The sequence below is a fragment of the Pholcus phalangioides genome, unplaced genomic scaffold, assembly GCF_987345545.1.
Source record: "Pholcus phalangioides strain wild (caught in Gottingen) unplaced genomic scaffold, Ppha-v1.0 ptg000003l_1, whole genome shotgun sequence".
NCBI lineage: Eukaryota > Metazoa > Arthropoda > Arachnida > Araneae > Pholcidae > Pholcus > Pholcus phalangioides.
In genome coordinates, this window is record NW_028301596.1 from 34,376,012 (window position 1) to 34,403,039 (window position 27,028).

The following is a 27,028-nucleotide window of genomic DNA, read 5'->3' on the forward strand; positions in this document are numbered from 1 at the left end:
TCCGAACGGTGTTCTCGCCTTTTTTTTCCCCCTTTCATCCGCATCCTCCTCTCTCTCTATTCGGCTATCCTCAGAGGATGGGTTGCTTTGCTCTCTCTTAACCAGTGCGAAATGCGCCAAAATGACACCACGTTTTACTCCTGGAATTCTTTTATTATTTTTTTTGCTACATATCATTAGGAATGTTGAGTTTTTTTGTTTTTTTTTAGTATTTCGGTTTTTATAGGCCGAAATTTATTTTCCGGGCGTCGATAAACGATAAAAGACCAAAACCCCGAATTTTTTTTATTTCTTAGGCTGGAGAATATTGTTCGATTTCCCCTCCTCCTTTTTTTCCCCCCTGTGTTTATGTCTTTTCATCTCTAGGTACGACTTTAATGTGTATGGAATGTCAAGGATTTATGCTGTAATCATGTCGGGAATAGGGGGAAGAGAGGAAAAACGGGAATATAATACAAAATTTTGGCTTTGACGTTGGCTTTATTACCTACTTGCGACATTGTTATTGAAATCTTAATGGCTCTTGAGATATTGTTTGATTGTCTGTCAGAATGTTCTTCTTATAAATTTTTAATAACAGAATTATAAGTTATTTCGTGGTTTGAAAATATCTACCAATTTTTTTTCATATTTATTTATTATCTTCAGAAATGCAAGATGAAGTGAAGTTTTTAAAAAATTGATCATGATTTTTGGATGGAAACGATTTTAAAAGAAATTTAAATTTATTCCAGCTATATGATAATATAATATGCGCCGATTGTATTATGAAATTGTTTGGTTTTTTTTTAGAAAAAAAAAATATGCTTAAAAAAATATTGGAAATGAACGTTCCTTTTTCATCCTCAGCTCTTTATTCCGCTATCTTCAGAGGATGGATTGTTTTACTCTCTGTGAAACAGTGCGAAATGCGCCAAAATAACACACCCCGTTTTACTACTTCCACCATGGAATTCTTTTCGTTTTCTATTGTCACTTTTTGCTTCATATTATTAGGAATGTTGGGTATATATTGGTATTTCGGTTTTTTATAGCCGAAATTTATTTTCCGGGCGTCAATGAACGATGAAAGACCAAAACCCCTAAATTATTTTAAAAATTTTTTGCTGGTGAATACTGTCCGGTTTTTCCCTCCCTTTTTTTCCGTGTTAATGCTTTTTCATCTCTAGGTACGACTGTGTATGGAATGTCAAGGATTTATGCTGTAATCATGTCGGGAGAGGGGGGGGGGAATGGAGAAAAAACGGGAATATAACAAAATTTTGGATTTGACGTTGGCTTTGTTACATACTTGAGATGTTTGTTATAGAAATATTAATGGTTCTTAAAATGTTGTTTGATTGTGCGCCAGAATGTCTTTCTCATAAATTTTTAATGACGGAATTTTGAATAATTTTGTGGTGCATTATTGATCATGGTTTTTGGAATGAAATTATTTTAAAAGAAATTTATAAATTTATTCCAGCCATATGATATATATACTTATAGTATGCACCAATTGTATTATGAAATAATTTTTATTGAAGACAAGGTGCTTATACAGTATCGAAAATAAAATACGATATTGAAAATAAATGTTCTAAACGACGTTCTCGATTTTTTTATCCTTTCATCCGTATCCTCCTCTTTCTATTCCGCTATCCTCAGAGGATGGGTTGCTTTTTGATCTCTCTTATAACCAGTGAGGAAATGCGCCAAAAGGACACCACGTTTTACTCCTGAAATTATTATTTTTAAATAATTTTTTTGTTACATATCATTAGGAATATTGGGTATGTTTTCTAATCTTTTTAGTATTTCGGTTTTTATTGGCGGAAATTTGTTTTCCGTTCGTCGATAAACGATAAAAGACCGAAAACGTATTATTTCTTAGGTTACTTCACCAACACCAAGTCGGGCCATATCGCTATATTGCAATTTACTGCTATTAAGGAGATGGGTTGGAAATGAAGACGCTGTCTATCGGTGGTCGCCTCAAGTTTTTTAGGGAAAATGTCTTATCTATATCCTCCCTTGGGTTCGAATCCGGGACCGTGACAGTAACCTTCATGGTGGTTGTATCGCGCCGGTTCCGGTGATTGTATGAATCCGGATTTTTCGGAAGGAAATGATTCTAAAATGTCTAAACTTATTCTAACTGTATGAAAATATTATATGAACCAATTTAATTATTGTGTTATAAAATTATTTATATGAAAAAGAATTCACTAGTAATAATAATGAAAATGAATTAACAAAGGTGGATAAACAAGAACTGTAAATAAGGTTAATTTCATATACCTCTCTAATTATGAAACTACTTAATTCAATTAAGATAATTATAATTAATGTAATAATAATTATGATATAATGAACGTATTTTTTATTCCAATTTAGATATTAATTACTGGATTTCGTGAACAATTTTTTGTTGTTGCACTTCATTTATTTCATCTTTTCGTTTTTTTCCCATTTTTTCCCGTTTTTTTTATTTCATTTGTTGAGTTTCTTTTCGTTTTAATTATTCTTTTTTTAATCTTCGATTTCTTTATTTCTTGAATATTTTCATTTTATTTTTTTCAATGTATAATTTTTAAAGGTTTACATTTTCTTAATTATGTATTTATTTTATTTACTAATAATAATGTTTTTTATACTCTTGTGACCATTTTTATTTTATTTACATAATTCCTGCATGTTTTGATTTTATAAATAGACCATTACTCAGAATTGAACCATTACTTAGGCTGAATATTAAAAATTTTAAATTTGAATTGTGGAGTTAACAATTAAGTCACTTAAAACTCCATCAAAAAAGTCCCTGCAAAACATTCAATGTGAAAATAAAAATGTAATTTGTTATGGAGAAATATATATTTTTTAATTTAATCAAACTAATGGGAACTTAAAATTTTCATTTATTTATTAAAATAAGTTTTATTTTAATGAATTTTTATAGGGCATTTTTTGATACATTCAGCCGAGTGGCTTTATTATATGGACACTGTGTATACTGTGCGTGAAACATGTTTCAAGGCAAAGTATATTTAAAATTTTTAAATTTTTGCACGACCTGATAAAATTTTTTGTTACGTGGAAAATTTCACTGTATCTAAGTTTATTTTATAGAGGCTCCCCTGTATGTGAATGAATCATCTTTACTGATAAGACAATAAATACACTAGAACAGAATGGAAAATGAATAAATGTAATTCTCTCCTTTATGACATGGGGCAGTGTAATCTCTATAGTATTTCTTTTATTATATTATATTCTACATACCGAGTAGTATTACATTTCTGTTTGGCTATGTTATTGGCTTTTCGCTGAAGGCAAGAGAAGAAACAAAAAAGGCAATACCCATCCATTACCACTAATGTTTAATTGCGAGCTGTACAGCTTCATTACTCCACACACAACGTGACCAGAGTAATAAAATGAGTGGAAGGTAAAAAACAAACAAAAAAAAAACCGTGGCAATAAAACGCCAAGTAGCGAATACCTCCCGCCAAAACCGGCGTTTTATTATGGCTTTTTCGCTCTTCTTCGAACCCAAGCGAGTATAAAAGAAATAAGAAAGTAGAAGGATACAACATGGGAGGAGAGATTTGGCGTCTTGTGTCATCCCAGAGCAGCAGTATGGAGAAGGAGAAAGCACTATACAGCACTGTGTACTGTATATATGTGTGAGGGGAAGAAATAGAAAAAGAAAAGAGCTTGGGAAGAGTTACCCATTTCGTGCTCGATCCACAATCCTCCGGATTACTTAATCTCACCCATCAGATTCAGGGCCGGAACTTGTTCCCTGTCTTTATTGCCCCAAAAGCCCCCATGTTGACCAATGGGATTACGGAGTATACACACATACATTCATACAGATTCTTCTTGCCTCCCATCTTTATCCTTTCCATGTACATCCTTTCCCATCTCTTAACCGGGATCCTGGAGGTGAATGAGATTAAAAGGAGCAGCAAAAAAAAAAAAAAAAATTACATGGGCGTTTGCTCAAGTAGTGAAGAAAGTAAAGATATATAGTGTTCTCTTAGTTTTTTCTTATTTATATGTCTTCTTTTTCTTCTGAGTGTATATTTGAGGATTTTTCGCAATTTCTTTTCATTTTCTTTTTATTGGTTGTGGGGTTTGTGGCACCATTTCTGGGAAGAGAATAATAAAATAAAAAAATGAGATGAGGTTTATTATACTGAAATTGCCGAGTACTAGCCATTTGAGTGTCGGATGTGTTTGGAGCGAATTAAATGACATTATGATGCTGAAGTCGAATATCGTAAGACTATTTGTAGAGTTTTGAGATTATGGGAATGATATATAAATATATTCGCGAGATAACAAATAAATGAAACAGGTCTTTTATAAATGTATATTTTTGTCTGAGTGCGTATTCTTTTGATATTGTGTAATCAATTCATTTAAACATTTAAGTGTTGAGGAATTTTATAAAAATCTCTATTCGTAAATTACTAAAGGGGCATTCCAGTGTATATTCATAAAATAAATTAAATTTATACTTATATTCAATGATATTTATATACAGAGTGGACAAAAAAAACTCCGTAGAAACTTTAAAAATTCATTGAGACCGGAAAAACAACCGAAATAAAAAAAAACGGTTTTCAGGGTTAGCATCGCTAGGTCACGAGAATTATTTTATGGCAAGGAAAAAAATAACTAAAAAACAGCCGATAAGTGGCGCTGGTACGAGCGACTTCGGTGGGATTTGCAAATGACATTATGATGCTGTTATAAGAATTTGTGTGCTCCTAATCCACAACCAGTTCACCGTTGCAAACCGTGTATGTGGACCTGCCGTAGCTGGATGTGTGACTCGCCTGCAATGTGTTATCGCCTGTGGTGGTGGTGGTCGTGTGCAACACATACTGCTGTCATAAACGATTTGGAGGCATTCTGTTCGTTAGGGGCCATTGAAGTATTACGTAAGCATATTTTAAGCCATTTTTGACTCCCTGCACCCCTTGTCAGTAAAAGTCAGAAAAACACTGAGCCAGAACAAAAGCCATGAGAAAAAAAATCCAAACCTTTTTTTCTCTCATGGCTTTTGTTCTGGCTCAGTGTTTTTCTGACTTTTACTGACAAGGGGTGCAGGGAGTCAAAAATGGCTTAAAATATGCTTACGTAATACTTCAATGGCCCCTAACGAACAGAATGCCTCCAAATCGTTTATGACAGCAGTATGTGTTGCATATACTCCTTTTGCCTATAACTGACGAGGAGAGGGTCCCAAAGTGATGTTCCCAAAAAAATTATGAAAAAAATTAAAGTACATTCATCTCACCCAAAAATATATAAAAACCAAAGAAAAAAAAAGTTAACGGGGAATGCAATTATTAAAGCAGCAAAAAATTATTAAAAATGACAACAGTTGACTACTCATTGACTCTCGGGCTTTTCTTGGCGAAATATATAAAACTTCTTTCTTTTTCACTTTCTCTCTCCTCCATCTCTTCTTTGTTTCTAGAAACTAGTTATTTTTCTTTCTCTCTCTGTCTGTGCTGTACCTGATTCATGCATGGTTTGAGTGACGTAACTCTAACACTCTAGGGTTGCGGGATTTTTGGCTCCTATATTGGCTTTCAAAATATTAATATTTAAGCATGTTTAAATAAGAAGAATCTGTGGTAATTTTTGCAAAACTTTTTGAAGATGTTACCTTAGGACCCATTCCTTGTGAGGTGAAGTCTAAGAACAGCACAAAATTATCAGAAATTATGTCAGTGTGTCTGCTCACATAGAAAGGGTTCCCAAGTTCCCTGACATATCAAAAAATACATTATTTCGCACCGATTTTTATCGGTATAAAAATGCTTGGCGTCTATGGAATTTGTTTTTCTATTTGTTAAACCTTGCATTGTATCAATGATTTCCTTTACTTTCTAAATTGTTATACAAATATCTTTAAATGTGTGTTATAATCGATTTTGAAAAAATATATTACCTACTTATGAAACTGAATATTTTACTGATTAGTTTATTAAAATGATCATTGAAGCTATCGGATTTATGATTTAATATATATAACGAAACATAATAAACTTATTATATCATAGAAACTGCATTTGTGCATTTTCTATTATCATATCATTACACCATGTGCAAGAGCCAGAATTTTTGTTTTTGAAGTTTGGTTTAGCTCTGGTGGTTAGAAAAAAAGTTGAGTGCATAGTTATATTAGTGACCCTGTGAAGGGGTTTTATGCAATAAATTTTCGTGATATTCCATTTGTTCATCAAAGAAATTAATTTTTTTATTCGAAAAATACTTTCTTTCAAAATTTTATCCACATTTAAAAAATACAGTTAAATCCCGTAATAACAAACTCCAAGAGACTGAAGTGCTCTTGGAGTTCAATATCACTTCGTTACATCGAAATTTCGTTGTAGAGGAATTTCCGAACAAGAATTTTAACGTTTGTTAAAAAATTTATTTGTAGCTATAAAGAATAAAGTTACATTTCAAAAGTAACTGACAGCAATTCAGATCAATTAGGCATTAAATTATTATTTTTTTGCAGAGAATTACTTACTTAAAACTAATTACTTTTACAAGATTCATTGAAAGACTGGTTATTTGTAGAGATGGAGATTACAAGGAAGAAATTTCACCACTACCCCCACGGGGACTCGAACCCCGGTCTCTCGCTTGCCGGACGAGTGCTCTACCATCTAAGCTATGGAAGCAGATAGAATGTTTCAACCTTGGAGCGTATATATATGTTGAAAGGCACCGTAGACCGTACATGGACGGCGTCAACAATCAACTAATAGCTCGTGAATGACATAGGCCAACCAGAATGAACCCAACCAGGGTGAATTTTCTTCCTTGTAATCTCCATCTCCACAAATAACCAGTCTCTCAATGAATCTTGTATTGACAAGTGGAGAGGACATTTCTATAATTGCTTTTGCTTACTGAAAATAATCCGGTTTGTTTTTGGGTTTTTTTTTCAATACAAGTGTTGTGGAAGCCGAAGGAAATAACAAATTCCCCTAAAGTATATGCGTACTCAAACATTTGGAATGTTTGAAACAAGTTCTTGATAGATTTCGCATCGAAAAGCACATGCAAATTTCAGTCTTTTCTCATATAAGTGGGCTGGTAACTGGCACTCTTCAAGAGCCAATGTCTTTAAACCGTTTGTGTTTCTGGAAAATGTCTTGAACGAATGTTCTGTAAAGATAGCTGCATCCACATCTTGAAAATTTGTCAGCCTGGTCTTTTTTTTTCTGTGGGATCCTGTAATTGGTATATGAATTTCAAACTTCGTCCGATTTTTCAAAAACTCACCGTATTAGTTAAAATTTCTCTTTCTCGGTAAAATTATATATATATATACATCTCATTTTTATGTTCTATACTTGTTTGTTGATTTTCAGAAACTTGTTTTTGAATTCGTTGTAACAAATTTTTTATTTCGTAATATCGGTATTTACAATACATTGTTCCAATGTACACTTACTTAAAGAATAGCAAAAGTTTTTGTGTTACAACGAGGTTTTCGCTATAGCGGTATTCGTTAAAACGGGATTCGACTGTATATGTTTGTTGTAGTAGGAGTTTGAATATTTGTGTAGTCATTTATAATATTACAATTTTATTCCGGAAAAATGTATTTATTTATTATTGGTTTTCATTAATTCATTTATTTTTTTGAGACAAAAAAATAAAAAACTAAATTCATTAAAAATACAGTTCGAATTCCTGAATTATTAAACACAATCGGTCACGTTAATTTTAAAATCCCTAATTCCACGTAATATTTCAATTTTCAGTCAAAAATAAATCTTAATAAATATTTTTCTATTGCCTATTTCATATTTAAAATGTAAAAAATTAAAATCTTCATTAATATATTCATACAATTTAGCTTATACGCCTTTTTTTACTAATATTATAAATCCCCAAAAACGGGGACTTAACGACAAAATCTAATGCTCCTCGTAAAAGTAATAAAAATTCCTGGGAAAACGCTCAACAGGTCGCAAAAAGATCAGGGGGAAAAAAGGAGAAAGGGAGAAAATGAAAAGAAAAAAAAATTACTACCGAGCATTGATTCACTAATTGATGAAATTAATTACTCAAAACGAAACTGAGAGTTGCCACCTTAAGCTGTGGTAATTAGTACGCTTTAAAACCTCTCACCCCCCTCCTTCGAAAGAACAAGGAGAGGAAAAAAAAATTGCTAAAGCGGCGAAAACAGAATAAAAATTAAATGAAACTAGAAGGAGGAAAAAAAAAATAGAATAAAAATTAGCCCTCAAAAACATCGATAAAGGATCCTACACTCATTAGCAGCGCTAATTAAACCGGTTAATGATTTTCCCGAACACTTAAATGACATGTTTTAGCGCTTCCAAAAAGGCAAAAATACTTCGCTCTCTCTCTCACTCTCCTCCCAAAGCACTTTAATGAATTAAAAGAGGCACAAGGAGAGAGAGGATTTTTATCCTAGAGAGTTTTAAGAGAAAAAGGGTTTTTATAAGGACAATTAACACGTCGCGAGGCACTCGAAACGAGAGTAAAGAGCTGCTTTCCTAATTAAAAAATTAAAATTAGCAACTCGGAGGAGAGAGGATAGGGGCGATGAGAAAAAAAATTGAAACATGGAGAGTGTGTGAGGTAGAGAAGGAAATAAAGAGAGATAGAGTAATGGAGGGTAAAAGACAAAAGAGAACTTAGTTAATTCTCATTAAATACTAGACACTGTTTCGTGTTAATTGTGCGCTCTCTTTCTCTCTCTCTCCTCCGACTCCCCCTGTTACGAGGAGGCGCGAAATGAGTTAATATTAAAAGGACACTTAGTTATAAAAGCTGCGATAGCAATTGAGGGACTTAGACTTTTTATCACTTGATTCTTTAATTTTATTTTAATTAACTATTGTGTTTGAGTTGAAAATTACAATTACTGTTTTCTAATTAATTATTTTTTGTACTTAGAAAAAAACAGCTGAATTTTTTTAATGAATTAATTAATTATTAAGTATAATTACTATTGGAAAATTACACGAGTATGGAATATTTTTTTTAGTTTTTCAAATAAAATTTAGTGCCTATTTGATTAAATTGAAATTCAATTTTTTTTTAACGAAAGTTCCATTCAATATCAAGTCAGTTTGTTTTCATTCAAATTTTAATTAAATTGTAATTTATTTTATTACTTTTCGAAATTCAATATGATTGTCATTTAATTAATATATTAGTAATTACAATTATAAGTTAATTATTAATTTAAAAAATTGACTGTCAATTATAATTAATGCATTAATATCATTATTAATGTATTGTATCGTTTTCATTTATTGTACTTTCATGTCTCTTTTTTGCTGTTTTATATGTCTCAGCCAATTCGCCTATTATATCATGAAATATTAAAAAAAATGCCTAATTACTGTTTGAATAAGTTTTTCTAATGAAATCAGTTAAAAATATTGTAAAAGTAATTTTAGATATGCAGAAAAATGAAAAATTTTCCCCCATATAACATACTATTATAATATTAATATTAAATAAAATAAAATATAATATTGACATTTAATTTTTTGTACTTAAAAATAATATCCGATGATTTCTTTTAAATGAATGAGTTAACCATTAAATGTTGTGTTGGAATTTTATGAAAATGGAATACTTTTTTTTCCAAAAAAATTTAGTGCCCAATCGATTAAACTAATTATTTTAATGATAGCTCTATATAATATTAAGTCAGTTTGTTTTTATTATAACACTTATTTTTGATTAAATTTTAATTTATTTTTAATTTCATTTTCCTACTTTTTGAAATTAAATATGATTAATTAATATTTAATTAATTTATATAATTATTTAATTAATTTTTAGGAAAAATTTTGACCCAGATATATTTTAATAATCCAAGTCAACTAATTATATTGCATTTATTAATTTATGTCACTTTTCTGTTATGTTACAGAACAGATCTTGGAAACTTCGACGCTATTATATTTTAAAACAAAAAAAAATGTCTAATTACTGTTTGAATTAAATTTTTTAATGAAAATGGTTAAAAATACTTTAAAAATAATTTTCGAAATGTTGAAAATTATATTTTTCCTCGATATATTTTAAGACAAATTAAATTCGGGTAATATTTCAATGAATCATCACTTTTTGTTTAAATTATTTTAAAAATGTTAACGGAGTTTTTTTTCAACATTTTAGTAAGAAATTACGACTCTATAAATGTTAATAATCAAAGTCAATTAATTATGATATACTTGATCTCATTTATGTCACATGTGATACTTTTACACAGCACATCAACACCGGCCATGTATCCGCTATACGGCAATTTCCAACCAATAACGTTGAGTGGGAAGTGAAGCCGCCATCTATCGGTGGTCGGCAGGTGAAAAACTTGTTTCCGATATTCTTGCCCTGATTCGAACCCCTTGGACCTTGAGGGTGGAAGACGAACATCTAGTCACTCGGCACACTGTCACATGATGTTCATGCTATAAATCTTAATGAATTATAGTGTCCTACCACAATGTATTAATAGTCAATTCAAATTCAATAAATTAGTTAAGCTATTCATTTCAATTATATTTCGAATTTTAATGAAATTTCAAACTTTATTTCTAGTAAGAATTTCGGAACTAGATACAATTTGGTTATCTAAAGCAATTTCTTTTTTGCATTCCACTATTTTTGTCATATTATGAGTATTTTACAGCTAATGTAGATCCATCCATTCCATTCTATTATAATAAGCAAAATACGAATAAATAGAAATATTTAATTACTTTTTCAATTCTCAATTTCTCAATAAAAAAAATGTTTTTAATGCAAAACAAGATTTTCTTCATAATTTTTGAAATGCATAATAACGATTTCTGCGTGTCTTCCTCGTACGAATTTTAATTATAAAGCTTTCGAAAATATTTTTCAGTATTTTAGCTCATTATTCTTATTACGAATCATTTATTTATGATAAAAAGAAATAATTAATATTGGAGATGCGTCTTTATAATCGAATACAAGCCGTAAATATCCTTGAAATCCATCATTACACTAACGAATACTCCAAGAAACGAAACTTTTAATGAGGATGACGGTTTCCCACCCATTCCATTTATTATGTATGGATAGAGAGAAAAAAAAATAATGTTTAAGATTTTTTTTTTTCCTTGGGTTTCAATTTTCTTTTATGATTCCATTCGTAGCGGTTCGAGAGTTCCTTTGTTTTGTAATAATAATAATGAATCGTTGATGCGGCGCAACTCAATTCATGTTCGTTCCCATCTTCAGATCAAATTAAGGTTTGGTAAACAAGATCCTTGCCACTCGAGAATAAATGAGGCAAAAAGGAATCATCGATCCTCCTGATCCTGTTCTTTTCTTCCCATTCCTGTGTTTTTAACGGGAGAAAAAAAAAAGAATATATAGCGAAATGAGACATTTACAAACGACGCAACAAGAGCCACTGGAATCATTTGCGCTCGCTCGGCTCCAACTACATACAAGGGGACTCCTGTCCATGGATTTATCATGAAGTTGCCATTATTTTCACAACGAAAAAAATATAATACAGTAAAAAATATTCAATCAACGCATAAAAGAAATTTTTTACTATGAGATATTCAAAATTTCATCATAAATTTAATTATTTGCTATGAAATTATTAAATTACATATTTATTGTTGGTTTCGTGTTTTCCTTTCGAGGCAGCAGAAAATGAATTAAATTTCATTGCGGCATCATTTCATTATTATATATATATTATTATTTTTGTAATTTTCTGTAACCAAATATTTGTTTATCAATCGGAGAGAAAAATTATTTTCTTTGGAGTAATAAAAATTTATTACGTATATACTCATATAGACACTTGTAAATAAATTATATTATTTTTTATAAAAAAAATTAATTGTTTTTGGACCCAGGACGTGATGATAATCCTTATTGATCTGATTATCTCTGTAAGTAGCTGTACGTACGTACTGATTCATAATATCGAAAATCTAATTTTTTGTAGAAAAAAATTTTGGAATTCTATTAAAATTCTGAAGAAATTAGTGCATAGATCCATGAATAAATTAATTTTTCATAATACGATTTTTGCAAAAATTCATATTTATATTAAATTATCATATTTTTACCCATCGATAAACTTGAATTTATCCGATCGTATTGAAAGTAGTTACTTTCACAATATTGAAATATGCTAAAACGTTTTCGTTGAAATGTGTGAAAATTCATTAAAATTTAAAAAATTTAGATCAATTATTATATTATTTATCTGTTTGAATCACAATTTTTTAATGTCAAAAATATGATGTAGACGTAAATAAAATAATTTCTCATAATACGTTCTAGTTTTTTGGAAAAAATGTAAATTTTCTGGGAAATTATCAAAAATAAATGCAACGTATTTTTAAGCCTCTAGATTCATTTGCGCTCTTTCGGCTCCAACTGAATATAAGGGGACTCCGATTATCATACAGTAGCCATTATTTTCACTGCGTAAAAAAATATATGAAAAATATTTTAAAAAAATGCAATCAATGCATAAAAGAAAATTTTTTCTACGAGAAATCGAAAATTTCATCATAAATTTAATTATTTGCTATGAAATTATTAAATTACATATTTATTGTTGGTTTCGTGTTTTCCTTTCGATGCAGCAGAAAATGAATTAAATTTCATTGCGGCATCATTTCATTATTATATATATATTATTATTTTTGTAATTTTCTATAACCAAATATTTGTTTATCAATCGGAGAGAAAAATATTTTGTTTGGAATAATAAAAATTCGTTATGAAAACTGATAAAAACACTTGTGAATAAATTATATTATTTTTTATATTAAAAAAATTTAAATTGCGTTTGAACCCAGAACGTGATGATAATCCTTATTGATCTGATTATCACTGTAAATAGCTGTACGCGTTCATGATATTGAATACCTAATTTGAAAATGATAATAATTTGAATTTTTATTAAAATTCTATCAAAATTTGTGCATAGATCTATGAATAAATTTGTCTTTGATAACATGAATGAACGCCAGAACTTTGCCAGTGGACTTATCCCGTTACCGAGATCTCTTCCAGCCCAGCTTCGTGGCAGAGTCTGGAACAGTGTATTTGATAACAGTGTTGTTTTTTGCAAAAACTCTAATTTGATGTGAAACTATTATATTTTAACCCATTGGTATACCTGAATTATACCGATCGTATTGAAAGTGATTACTTACGCAATATTGAAATATTCAAAAAAAATATTTTTTAATGTGTAAAAATTCATTAAAATTCAAATCGATGGACTTTTTTTTATTTCTTTAAATCATAATATTCTAAACAAAAGTGTCAAGAATGTGATGTAGATGTAAATAAAATAATTTCTCACATAATATGCGTACTCTCTATTTTTTAAAATAAAAAATACAAATCCACTTTGAAATTAGCATATTCATAGTAATTACGTTTGAAAAATTAAATTATTTCAGAAAATGTTTTAACAAAATTTTTAAAAATTTATTAAAGTTCAAATTTGTGAATTTACATAAATTAAAATCAATAGTTTTTCTTTCTCGTTATTTCTTTAAATGCTTCAATATGCTAAAAAAGGGTAGTCAAAACTTGGGTATAGATCTATCAATAAAATAATTTATTTTAAATACATACTATTTTTAGGAAAAATCAAGTTTCTATGTGAAATAAATCATTAAATTTCACAACCCAGTGGTAAACCTGAATTGATCCGATTGTATAGGAAATAATTACGTTCAAAATTGAATTATTAAAAATATTCAACAAAATATACGAAAATTCTTTAGTATTCAGAAGTCAAAAGCGATTTATTTCAATCATCAAATTTTTCTTAATAATTTACATGAAAAATTTTCTCGAAAAAATGAAATACATTCTGAATTTAATTTTTCTCGCTAAATATGTAAAAATTCATTAATATCCGAAATTTTTAACTTGTTTGCATCATTGGTTGTTTCTTGAGAGGAAAAATGATCTTAATATGGAGTTTTTCGAATTTAATTTTTCTCGCCAGATATGTATTTGATTCCCTAATATCATGCCGCGAATAATGAAATGAGATTAAAATATTGCTTTTCCACGAACTTGAAAATCAATATCTACACATAAAAACGAAAATCTTCTCTCTGCATAGTAATATTTCAAAAATATATGTATTATATTCAAATTTCTATAAAATCATGTGAAATGAGATTCGATTTTCTTGTTTTTTTTCACTCGTAATGCGATAACTGAGCATTTTTTTTTTTTTTTTTTGCCGTTTATGGCTTGTAATTTCAAGTTAAACAGTTGCAAGTTTCAAGAGAAGGTGATTCCTGATCCCGAACAACGTCCCTACTGAAATTTGTAAAAAGTCACTAAAATTCAAATATTTAAAGCAATGGGTTTCCAATATTTAAAACAATGTTTTTGACAACAACAACAAATTGTCAAAAATTATGTATAAATCCATGAATAAAATAACTTATTTTAACACATACTATATTTTTTTTTTTCGGAAGAAGTTTTATTTTAAATAATTAACTTTTATACTATATGTATATAAACCCACACTTAATTGATGCGGTCATATTGAAAGTTTTCTTTCAAAACATTGAATTATTAAAAAAATAAACAAATATCTGAAAGCTCATTAGCATTTAAAAATATAAATTAATTTGCACCATCCAATTTTTCTTATAGAAAATTTCGCAGAGAATATGCATTATTTTTAATTTAATTTTTCTTCGCTAAATATGTACTTACTTTTACGTTATATCATGGCTTTGTATAATAAAATGAGATCAAAACGGATTTTCTACGAACCTAAATACAGATATATCTACACAAACAAAATTATTCTCTATAATCTTTCTGCATGATAAAATTCTAAAACAAATTATGTTATTCAAATTTCTATAAATTATGACGTGATATATTCAGATTTTTTTTCCTTTTCTTCACTTATAAATACGGCAACGGAGCAGCATTTGGTTGCCGCTAATGGTTCCAAGTCAAATAAATCCAAATTTCGAGATACAGCAATTCCTGATACTGAACGATGTCCCTACTGGCGTTTGTAAAAATCCACTGAAATTCAAAAAATGTAAATCAATTGCTTTAAAATTTTTTTATTTTTTTTAATGTTCCAAGAAAACAAAAAATTGTCAAAAATTGAGTCTAGATCTGTAATTAAAAGTAATTGCTATCAATATATACTATTCTTTGGAAAAATTCAAATTTTACGTGAAATCGTTAAATTTTATTAACCAAATGGTAAATCTGAATTCATCCGATCATATTGAAAGTAATCACTTTCAAAATATTTAATTATTGAAAAAAATGTCAACAATCTATACTCATTAAAATTCAAATTTATTTGAATCATCGAATTTTTTTTAATTATTTACATAGCAAAATCTAATAATATAGAATACTTTACTTTTCCCCTCGTTAAATACCGTATGTGAAAATTCATTAAAGTTCAAAAATTTAAATTTATTTGAATCATTGAATTTTTCTTGGGAAAATTCGCAGAAAAACAATTTTTTTAATTCAATTTTTTTTTCTGTAAATGTCTTCTCTTCCATTATGTCATGGCTTCGAATAATAAAAAGAGATCAAAACACAGCTTTTCTCTACGACTTGAACATATATATATATATATGTATACACACACACCATAAAATGAAATTCTCTCTCTCATCTCTCTGCATGATAATATTCCAAAAAAATATTAAAATTCAAATTCTCTATAAAATTATAACGTTATTCGGATTTTTTTAATTTTTTTTTATTGATAAATACGGTAACTGTGTGAGCATTCGGTTGCCGCTAATGGCTCCAAGTCAAACAAATGCAAATTTCGAGAGGCAGTGATTCCTGATCCCGAGCGACGTCCCTACTGAAATGCTTCGTAGATTGAATTTCTCTCATTCACACGTGATGTTTCGGGTTGGCCTGGCTCCGGCAACTTCGATTCTAACAGCCTCCCACACTACGGTATTATGGCTCGTATTTATTCAACTATCCGTCCTCTGGTTCCATCTACCAGCTTAAAGCCTCGTAAGATATTCAGCCTGGCAACCGACCAGACAGACACATACACATTACGGGACATGTGTTCCTTCTACAAGGAAGCCTTGCTCCATCTTCCAGGACTTACATATACATGCATACATACATACATCTCTTCGCAACACCCACCGCCTATTAACAACCAGGACATGGCTCGCTCTTTACGACGCCCCCTCCCCCTCCCCTTTCGACAAGTCCTTGCTGTCACGATTCCGATACCGCCATTTTAAACGTGTCACTAGCGGCATTTAATGAAGGATTGCACACACGCGCCGGGGCTCACACAAGGCTCTATATAAGCTCTCTCTCTCTCTCTCTCTTGCCTTCTGTCAGAAGCACTCCCGGACAAACCTCTCTCTTTCCTGTGAAACCACCATCCCATTTCTCCTGTCCGACCCTCCAGTTTTCCCGTCTCACTTATATCCGCGCCTCGGCTTATGGATCGGGGGTGGTGGAAACGTGAAAAGATGGTAGAGGGCGTGGAAAATTATACGGGATATGGACTACATCTAATTGACGACCGTCCCGGTTATTACATTAATGCCGAGATAATTTGGTTTGCAAATTAATCTCTCGGGGTGTTTGACTAGCAAATAGGAAGCTTTTGCCGATATTTTACCCGGGAGAAGTTTTGGCTTGATGCTTATTTTTCCGGGAGAATTCACCACTTGGCCGGGAGAGAGAGAGTCTTTGGCGGTGGTTGGAAGGGACTGTGCACAGAAAAATAAAGAAATGGGAAATGTGCTCTGCATGAAACGATGCCGTATGAGTATCTGAGAAGAAAAAAGGACTCCATTGTTTTCTCGTTTGGTGGAAGTTCCTATTCCTTATTCATAAGATGTGTGTGTGTGTGTTTTTCTTACCGACTCCTCCTTCTTCCAGGACTCCAGAACGTTTTTCTATAATCCGGTAAATGTTCTGCCGTTAACGTTCTTTGAGGAAGAAGACGGTTTTAGAACATTATCGTTCAGTAAATCAGGCAAAACTGGTTGGGAGTATGAAGATGTTAGAGTCTCTCAGAGAGAAAAGCTTTATGCTGGGAGGTTGTATTCTAAAATATCCGTTTAGAAAAAAATTTAAAATTCAAATTTTATTCCTCCCTCCCCCTTTTTTTTATGCCTAATTAGTCAGTGTTGAAAATGCAGTGAATAGAAAACATCTTTCTATAAAATGAATTCAACTTTTATGCAAAAGTCCTGGAAAAATGTTTTGAATCCCAAACTATCTTTTCTCCTTTATACTAACGTCAACACGTGATTTTAATACGCCATCACGTTTTGCATACACCTGTACGTGTATAAGAATATTCGGTTTCGTTTTGTGTGTTATGAGCTCGTGCTTTCCATGCATTAAATTCAAATTTGTAGAATTAACATTATATTGATTCTAATGAGTATTACTTTTGTCTAAACTTAGTGCTTTTAACTAAGAAAAATGGGAATTATGTATAGGTGTGTGCTTCATACCAGAGCTTATAATATTCGTAACTGGCATCTCGAAGGTCCATTGAATACGTTAATAATCAAATACAGTCGCCCCGCTTAATCGGGTATCAACGATTCCAGCACACAATATTCAATAAAGCGGGGTATGTTATTATACAGGGAACAATTCAATTGCCATTTTACAACGTTTGTATACTTTGTATATTGATGAAGGATCATTAATAAAGTTTCTAGAATAAATCAGATATCAAAAATAAAATGAAAATTATATTTAATTACATAAAATGATCAAAATACCTAAGATTTTTTTACTTTTCGTCAAGAAAGCTAGCGCCCTCTATTTTTACTAAAGTTGTTGGCTCTCAGTAGAGAACAAAAGTAAAATAATTTAATATACAACTTGAAGACAACTTCAATACTTTTAGGCCAATACCTACTCTCTCTCTCAAAGGTTTTTTTTTTTCCATTAAACAATTCCAAACATTCCATTCAATAAAAACATCATGTGTATAATGTTTGGGATGTGTATTAACAGTTGACGTGTGTGAAGCGTCACACTGATTAAGCAGGGGAAAAGTGGCTGAAAACATCATATTGAGAGGGAAACTTTAACATATTGTCTCTATAGGTGAAATTTTGGTGCCGGCGGATTTAAGTAGTATATCCATTATCTCCGATTAAGCTGGACCGACTAAACTTATGAACCGACAAATCAAAAATTAGACCCATTATAGATAACAACATCAGAACAAAAAAAATTCCAAATTTGCATGGTGTTGCTTGAATCCAATGTTACATTCTGTCCGTTGTCAGTCTTAATCACTTGTCACTTTTTAGTATTAGAAAAAAAATCAAAATGTAGAAATTTTTTTTTTTTTGAATATATATATCTGGAAGTTAACGGGAGTGCATTGGTTGCATGAACCACTGCTCTTCAACCGCTGGTGCAGAGATCGGTGCCAATAACTTTCTAATTTGGTTTTGTGGCGCACGGGGACTATATAGGAAGTGAATGTTTTTTATTTTAATTACTATACATACCCTTAAAACATGAATGACATATCTGAGTACTACCAAAACCTCCTAGAAACTACATCTAGGAGGCTTTGGTACTACATGTGATTTGGAAGCTTTCTGGAATTGGAGATCAACAGTTCGCCAGTAAAATGCCACACCGCCTATTTGCTATGCACCATGAATATGAATATACATGGGATACACTCATGGATCCATTTATACCCAAAAAACCCATTATACCTTTTTCTTTTCTCGTTTTTTTAGTATATTTCAGAAAGTACATCTTATAGTGTCATTTCATTACAATATACATCTATGTTAATACAATATCTTTTTAATCTAAAAAGAGTTGATTCCTTGTTGGTGTCATTTTTTTTGAGAGCTGCTGAAATATTTTATGTGTTCAGAGATTTATGAACTCATACAAATATTTGAGGGAATTCAAAATAAAACTCAAGATAAAAACTATTCATCTTTGTTCAGCAAGATTTTAATCTATTTACAAAATTCACATTAAAATCATTCGAACTCTGTATCTTACCCTTAATTAACCGTTTTAGCTAATTAAAAAGTTCACTATAGTTAATTAAATTGCTGTGCTGGCGTATTTTTTCAATTAAAAATACACTAACGACACCCATTTACATCTGTATTTCCTGAATAAAAAAATTCAACGTGTTTTTATTGGGAGTGAACCATGGAGGGTTAAGAAACATCTTCTAGCTTAATACCAGTTTACGTACTCCAGAAAAAAAATAGTAATTTCCTATCAAGATATACATAAAAAAAATAAATTAACAAAAAAATTTCTCTCTCAGATATTCACGTACTAAAAAAAAATGCACAGAAAAATTGAATTTCAAAAGTCTTGAGTACACATTAAAGCGAGAGATTTAATGGAGAGATAGTAGATCCAACAAAATACTGCACACAAATCTCGAGCTTTCCTCCGAATCAGTGGCGAACACATAATACAACATGCATACGGTTAAACAGCTTCCACTAATTTAAATTTTCGCCTCTCGCCTTTGGGGAAATGATGAGTCGCAATGTTGCGAGCACCTTTTGCACACACACACACTCTCATACATGCATACCGAGACACGAAAAGCCTCTCGGAAAAGCCCTTTTCATTTCATGTTACCGCCACTGAATTCCTCATCTTCTCAAAACTATGTACGAGATAGAAATCCTTACTTGGGAAAATCTTCTTAATACCAGTTCCCGCTCAAGTCCATCAGAAACGGATTAAGTTTTGGGACGCAGTTTATAGCTTTTTGATTGCGTGTGTGTGTATACTGTACACACACACACACACCTCTGTATGAAACCACACACACGTTCCATCTTTCTCGGTTGTATGTATGTTTCATCCCCTATGAGTAACTATTTCTGTTCACCCCACGATCCTCTAAAAATCTTTCAATTTCTCCTTCAGATTTTATATATTTTTGTCTTTAAACAAACTCTACAAACAAAATATGGTTCGACATCTATTTCCGTCTTATATACTGTAGTAAGAAAAATTCTTTTTCTTTGGGTGGGGGAGGGTAGTGCTGGAAACGATTGTTGGTTGCTCCATTCGGTTGGGCATCGGGGTTCCTTAAGGTGGAGTGGATAGATAGATACTATGTTGGATCATATCCGTTCTTCCCCGCATGATGTCTCCACTCGGCAAACAAATGCTTCTTGTCGCTTGCCATGTTGTTCCTTTTTTTAGAGGGGATTGGAACCCGTGTTGACATTCTATCATGCCTTGCCAGTAAATAGTTAGATGGTTTTTCCTTTTCGCCTTCAGGATCGTGTCTTCTTTGCACTAGGAGATAGAGTATGCAATGTCTTTCTAACATGACGTTTTTTTTTGTGAGAAGAAGTACGGTTTCTGTATTGTTTCCAGTCTGATATTGCTTGGTGATCTTCGAGAAGTGGGTTTGTTTGTTTGCCTGAGCCCTAAACTTTTTTTTTTCTTTTTCGTGTATGGAGATGGTTCATGTTTGTTTCGTATTGCCTTCAGCAATAGCTTTTATCGCTTGTCTTGTTACAGGGTGTGCCGAAAATGACTATGCTGTACATCATTGAAGGAGAATAACGAAAAAGACTTGCTAAAATTTTATTTAGGTTTGGGTAAATTTTGAAGAGTATGAATTTATTAATTAGTAAAATCAGCATAGGTATCCGTGAATTTCGTTTTATGGAAATTTAAACACACTCTGTAATATTTTTTTAAGAGCAACAGCATCTGTTGGCGATATTTATATCTAATTTAAGAACTCTGTACGGTTCAAAATTTAATGGTCCTCCATTATAAATACCGCAAACAGTACATTTCTGTTATTAAACCAACTAAACTTTTATTCATTTTTATTTTTTCATTCACATTCAATGTTTAGGCCTCGTGACGTCACTGAAGAAGTTATTTCACCTATAGTCATTGGAGGGATATACTGCAAAAAAAGGTAAAGGTATTGCATGTGTCGACCTGCTATATCCACACTCTCAGTTATACAGGTGAAATAACTTCTTCAGTGACGTCACGAGCTTCGCGCGGAGGCCTTCTGCTATAGATGGTGCTCGCAGGGCTCGGATTTTTTATATCGGCATGTTTGTTTATGACGTCATACTTCGGGTATTTTCGAGCAATCGGTCATATTTTAGAAATTGTCGAATAGAGCATTTTTAGGCCATTTTATCAGCGAAATGTTTGATCTGTGGCAATTTTTTTTTAGCGATACAGTATGCACTTACAGTGAATTAGTCTTTATCTCTGACTTTCAGAATCAAGCAGAGTTGCCTATAGAAGCAAATACGTCTTAACGCATGGGGGTTGGCCCATCCGAGAATAACATGGGGGCCCTCATGTTCATAGGATCGTAATCTGGTATAGATTTTCAAGAGTAGTAAAATCGTATGTAAATATGTAAGCTGTTACTTCCAGCGTGTTACGGACCCCCAGAAAATCACTTTGCTTGAGGATCCATTATGTTGATTCTACGGTGAATGGAACCCCTAAAAGAAGGAAGCTTACCGAACTCTAGGCCGAAGGTCCATGCCCGGGTTGTTATCGGTCAAAAAACAAGACTAGGGGTCCGATTATTGGTCTTATTTGCGAAGATTTAGTGAGCTATAAATTTACACAAAAACAGCAATTCAATAGTCTAGCAATTCAAGTCTTGCTTGTGGATTAGGTAGAAGGTGCCAGGATAAGGCGTGGGGGACACAGGAAAAAACATGGAAAACAATGCTTAAAGAGCCGCCAGTGAAAGGCAAATGAAGGCCGAGGCAGGACATTTATAGAACCTGAGTCGTAATAATTTAGTTATGCGTATTTGCCGATCATATCGAAAATGGCTTAAAGAATTGATCATTCGAATTGATTGACCATCAAAGTCACTGCATGCGTATCGATTTTGGGGGTTCTGATATAAGTGGTCGTGTTCAGTGAATCAAAGGAAGGACATGAATCGAATTTCGTGCAGCGCACCTTGCCTCTAGGCAGTACGGCGACTATAATTGATAGCAGTAGTAGAACTGGACGTTGGAGAGTATTAAGGTGCCAGGGAACCTTTAAAAAATATATATATATATAAATATAAAGGATCCGTAGATGGGGGGGGGGGTATGGAGGTAGAGCGTCAAGATGTATACTATACCTCTCTCTCTCTCTCGGTTTTATAGATGCCCTTTGGGGACCCTGGGTGTGAAGACACGGATGGTGAGTTTGCGGAAAGAGCTCTTCCGCTTTTCGTCATTTATCAAAGTCTGTTTTCGGAAGGTTTGGTGGCATGAATTCCTGTCTCTCTCTCTCTCTCTCTCTCTCTTTCCCGTTAAAGGAACGGGAATAAATCGTATAGAATGGTACACGGGGTAATACATACGATATTGCGAGTACCTATACTCGTTTCGAGAAGGAGACGAAAAATAGGCATGTGAGTGAGTATATCATTGATCTTGAAATTCGAGATGATTTATTGTTCGGAATGGAATTCAATAATAATGGTCAAAGCATGGAGATAGAATGTCCAGAGGGAAGGACAGCTACATGTATTCTGGAAATTTTTAGTTCGTATGTAGGGCTGGTGACGTCGGTGTCGTCAATTTTTGCGTATTTATTGGCTGTACAGTCAAGCTCGGTTGTAACGATATCGAAAATTCTGCGAAATTTTGTCGTTGTGACCGAGGTTGTCGTTTTTTTATGACTTTTTTGGATTTGGACAAACGCAATCAAATACTGTGCATGAAATTATCATTTCATTATGACCACGCTGACCATATTTGATCGTGAAACCGGGATCATAAATACGTACGTGACATCGCCTTTCTCGCCAAAAATGTTGCCAGGGGTCGGTGAAATTGTCAAGTATTGCTTTTAAATCACCGTTAGTGTAGTGGTTCTCAATATGTGCGTTGCGGCTCTATGGGCCATCGCCGACTTTGCCAGGGTGTCAAGTCGACACCTGCCAACATGATTATTAATTGGAATCAGGTGGCTGAGTATGATGACTGCAAAACGACGGTTGAGTATGATGACTGCAAAACGACGGCTGAGTATGATGACTTTGACCTTTGAAGACCGGACACATGACCGGCTGAGTATGGCAGCTGAGGAAACGATTGTTGGGTATGTGAGACGGCTAGCAAACGATTGCTAAGTAAATCAATCGTTGTCTAAGTCGCTGTCCAACGATATCTGAGTGAGGGCATTGTTAAATGATGGCTATGGCAAAAGAATCACTGGTAAACAATGGTTGAGTAAAGACACTGATAGATGATGTCTAGGGCAAGTTAGCCCATTAGCCAAAAGTTTGACAACCACCGTCAGCTAGAAATACAGTGATGCAGCAATTCTGCTAAAATGCATTCCACGGGGAAAGAAAAGTAATATGGCTAACAAGTGAGAGGAGTATTTTTATAGTCATATTCATTATAAAATAATTTATTAGTTATGCAGATTGCCTTCACTTCCATCGTAGAGGTGACGCATTTAAAGTAAGCTTCGTTGAAAGAACTTGGGAAAACGGGACATTTTTTTCTATTGAAAAAAAAATTGTGGAGAAAGGTTGAGTACGGAATCTCTCTCCTCTCTCACCCGTACCGCTAATTATTATCGTTATAGCCGAGATGTGCTTATACCCGATTATGGCCGTAACTCTGTGGATATATGATGGCCGGTCATGATAGAAACGAATGACCTCTGTAAATGAACTTTTTTTTTTTAACATTAAGAATTTTAAGACATCATTTTTATCACGTGACCTCACAGTTGCCACGTGCAGTCTGGCCCTTTGTTGATGCCCGATTAAAAATTCAAGTCACGAAAATTTTTGCGGTCATTTTCTTTTCTGCCGTGAGAGGGCGTGAGTGAATTAACGATATGTCCGGAAAATTTCCAAGAAATAAAAAAAAAATTATATGTTCTTTGTACGTCTTTATTATTATTACCTTTTTTTGAGTAGCTGTTAACGCTTCTTTAAAGGATAAGATTGACAAGCGTGACTTTTTTTCTTTTCATTTCTTACTTTTTTTTTTTTCCTTGCTTCTTGGAGAGGGCGCGTGATAACCTGGAAGGATGCTATAATAGTTAGGAAAGACAAGGTCGACGCTATCTGCGGAAAGTTCTCGTGCTTTTCTTAAGCGTCGTCAAACTTGTAAGAAAATTCCGGCTTGTCATGAGATTCTTAAGGAACGTATCAAGGAGGTCAATTTCTTGACATTTTTCGCGAGAATCTTGTAACGCTTTAAATGGACGTTTCAATTTTCGACGTCACGTCATCACAAAAATTTCATTCAGTTTTTATTTATTTATTTATTTATTTTTTCAATATCCTTTTATTCCATATTTTATTCACTTTTGTTATTGGATGAGAGTTATTTTTTAACGGTATATTAGATGCAATATATATGTTACAGTAAATGTGATAAATCGGTTATTATGCCGATCGCCTTTGATAAATTTATCCCTTTTACATATACAAATACAAATACAACGCCACAACAGGCAAAATGCCCAACGAGGTGGCTGATAAAAAGATGCCCATAAAAATATGGATGTCATATGTTTCAAAAATACAGCAACCCCATTAAAAATGCAATTAACATAATACCCAAGCGTCGTTGGTAACTATGATAATTACAAAAAAAATTACCACTTTTACCGGAATATGTGCATAATAACCCAGCATCGTTGATAAATTTGATAAATACCGAAAACGTTATCACTTACACCGGTGATTATGCATAACAACCAAGTTTCGTTGGTAAATTTGATAAATATTTGAAATTTATCGCCTTTATCTGTGATTATTATGCATATTACCCTAGTGTTATTGGTGAATTTGATTCAAAAAATAACAAATTTTGGGATCGTACCCCGATATAATAATACATGTATGAATTATCATGTGTAGTTTATATCATATTGTACGATTCATCATGTTTACTAACGACGCGACGCTTGGTATTATACATAATCACCGGTAAAATTATAATTCTTTTTAGTACTTATTAAATGTACCAACGACGCTTGGGTACTATGCGTAATCGCCGGTAAAAGTGATAAATTTAGGGGAATTTATCAAACTTACCAAAATGCTTGGTATGTATGCATAATAACCGCATTTATTACAATTACCGTAACGTGCATAGTATATATATATTTAGTGTCTTCAAGAAATGTAAAAGGCAATGTATTTTTTGTGAATATACCCTATATAAATACAGGGATGGTGTGGGGCAGAACACATATAAAGTTTGATTTTGTTATTTTTCGAAAATTAATTTGTTTACGTAAAAACACGTAAATATAATGTGAGTATTTACTTAATTTAAAACATTTTTGCAATTGGAGTTTTTGTCTACAACTAAAGATTGCAAAGAAAACAGCCCGAATGAGAACTTTTTGGACACGCTGTATAACTTCTGGGCTTCACAAAAGTTTCTAACTATGTTGATGCTTTGAAAAAGAAATGTGCCGTACAAAGGGAATAATCGATTGTGAAATTTAAAAAGTTATTAAAAAATCATTGAAGTTATTAATCGAAATAACAAGAGTTAATGAAATCGAGAAAACTATCATATCGTAAAGATTATAAAAGCCTGTAAAATCTGAAATATATTTAATTTTTTAACTTAAAAAATCGGTTTTTTTTAATTTGTTGCAAAATTTAGAAAGAAATTGTAAAATTTAATATCCAACAAGTTTTTATAGAATTAGTTCCGAATTTATTGTTAGTTTTATTGCATTTAAATTTCAGAACCATAAAATTTATAAGTAGAATAATGATGAAATGATTCAATTTGTAACCGTTGATTTTTCTCTTTCTTGGCATTTTCCAATTAGTTTTAAGGAAAAACTATTTCACCAAAATTTAATTAAATCATGGAATTTCCGAAAATCAATTTCAATATTGTTCTTGATGAATTCAAATTGGTACTTTATTGAAAAAATCCGAAGTTCAGTGTTGAAAAAAATAGTTGAATTTTTTTTTTTACTTATTTAGATTCATGAAGAAATGAAGAAATTTATAGAAGTATAAGCAAAAATATAAAGAAAATATTAAACACAACAATATTTAAAAAAAAAATTAACCAAATTATGAAATTTTACATTCTTATATATTGTGAGGAGAGACAGAAAAGAATTATCTGCAGTTGCTAGTACACTGTTTTTGGAAAAACTCTTTCTGAAACGAAGTCATTTCTGTCATTTTGCTTTGGCTTGAGTCAATCTTACTTACAGGATACACTAAAATAGTGCTATGAAAAAAAAAAAATAATAATAATAATTTTGAAATTAAAAAAATTTATTACGCTATAATCATGTTCTCTGGGGGAGTACCACCGGCCCCGTACTACTTTTTCTAATTTTTTTGAGTGGGAGCCCTGAATTATGAAACAAAAAAATTTGCTCAATTAAGAAGTTGATAATTTTGCTGAATTATGAAATTAATAACTTTGTTGAGTTCTGAAACTATTAATTTTGTTGAATTATGAAACAAAAAAATTTTCCAATTATGAAGTTGATAAATTTGTTAAATCATGAAATTAATAAATTTGTTAAATCATGAAATTAATAAATTTGTAAAACTGGGAAATAAGTGTATAAAATTTGGGAAATCGCTTTTACAAAGTTACGAAACAATCAGTAAATAGTGATCTTTCTTCGCAGAACATTCATTACTTTATCAACATCAGAAATTCAATCCAAAACTTTTATCTCTCAATGAGTTTAAATTGATACTACAGTAAAGAAGAAAAAAATCGGAATTTTTGATTAAAGAGGATAAAAAAAAATCTAATTTCTCTCATTTCTCCGGAAATACTCTCGGACATATCAATTACATACGATCTTACACCGAATAAACTCCCATTGATATGTATTGCGCAAAAAAAAACCCTAAATTACTCGTATACATCCTTAAAAAGGGAGAGAGAGAAAATCGTTGGGAAAAGCGATCTAAATCTACAACCCGGGTCACGTCCCATCTTGT

General features: G+C 31.9%; 1 protein-coding gene across 6 annotated transcripts in view; it reads left to right on the forward strand.

Moving 5' to 3' along the window:
* LOC149088447 (transducin-like enhancer protein 4) overlaps window positions 1–27,028 on the forward strand; it is a 307,412-nt gene that overhangs the window by 144,271 nt on the left and 136,113 nt on the right. The gene's annotated exons all lie outside the window — the stretch shown is intronic.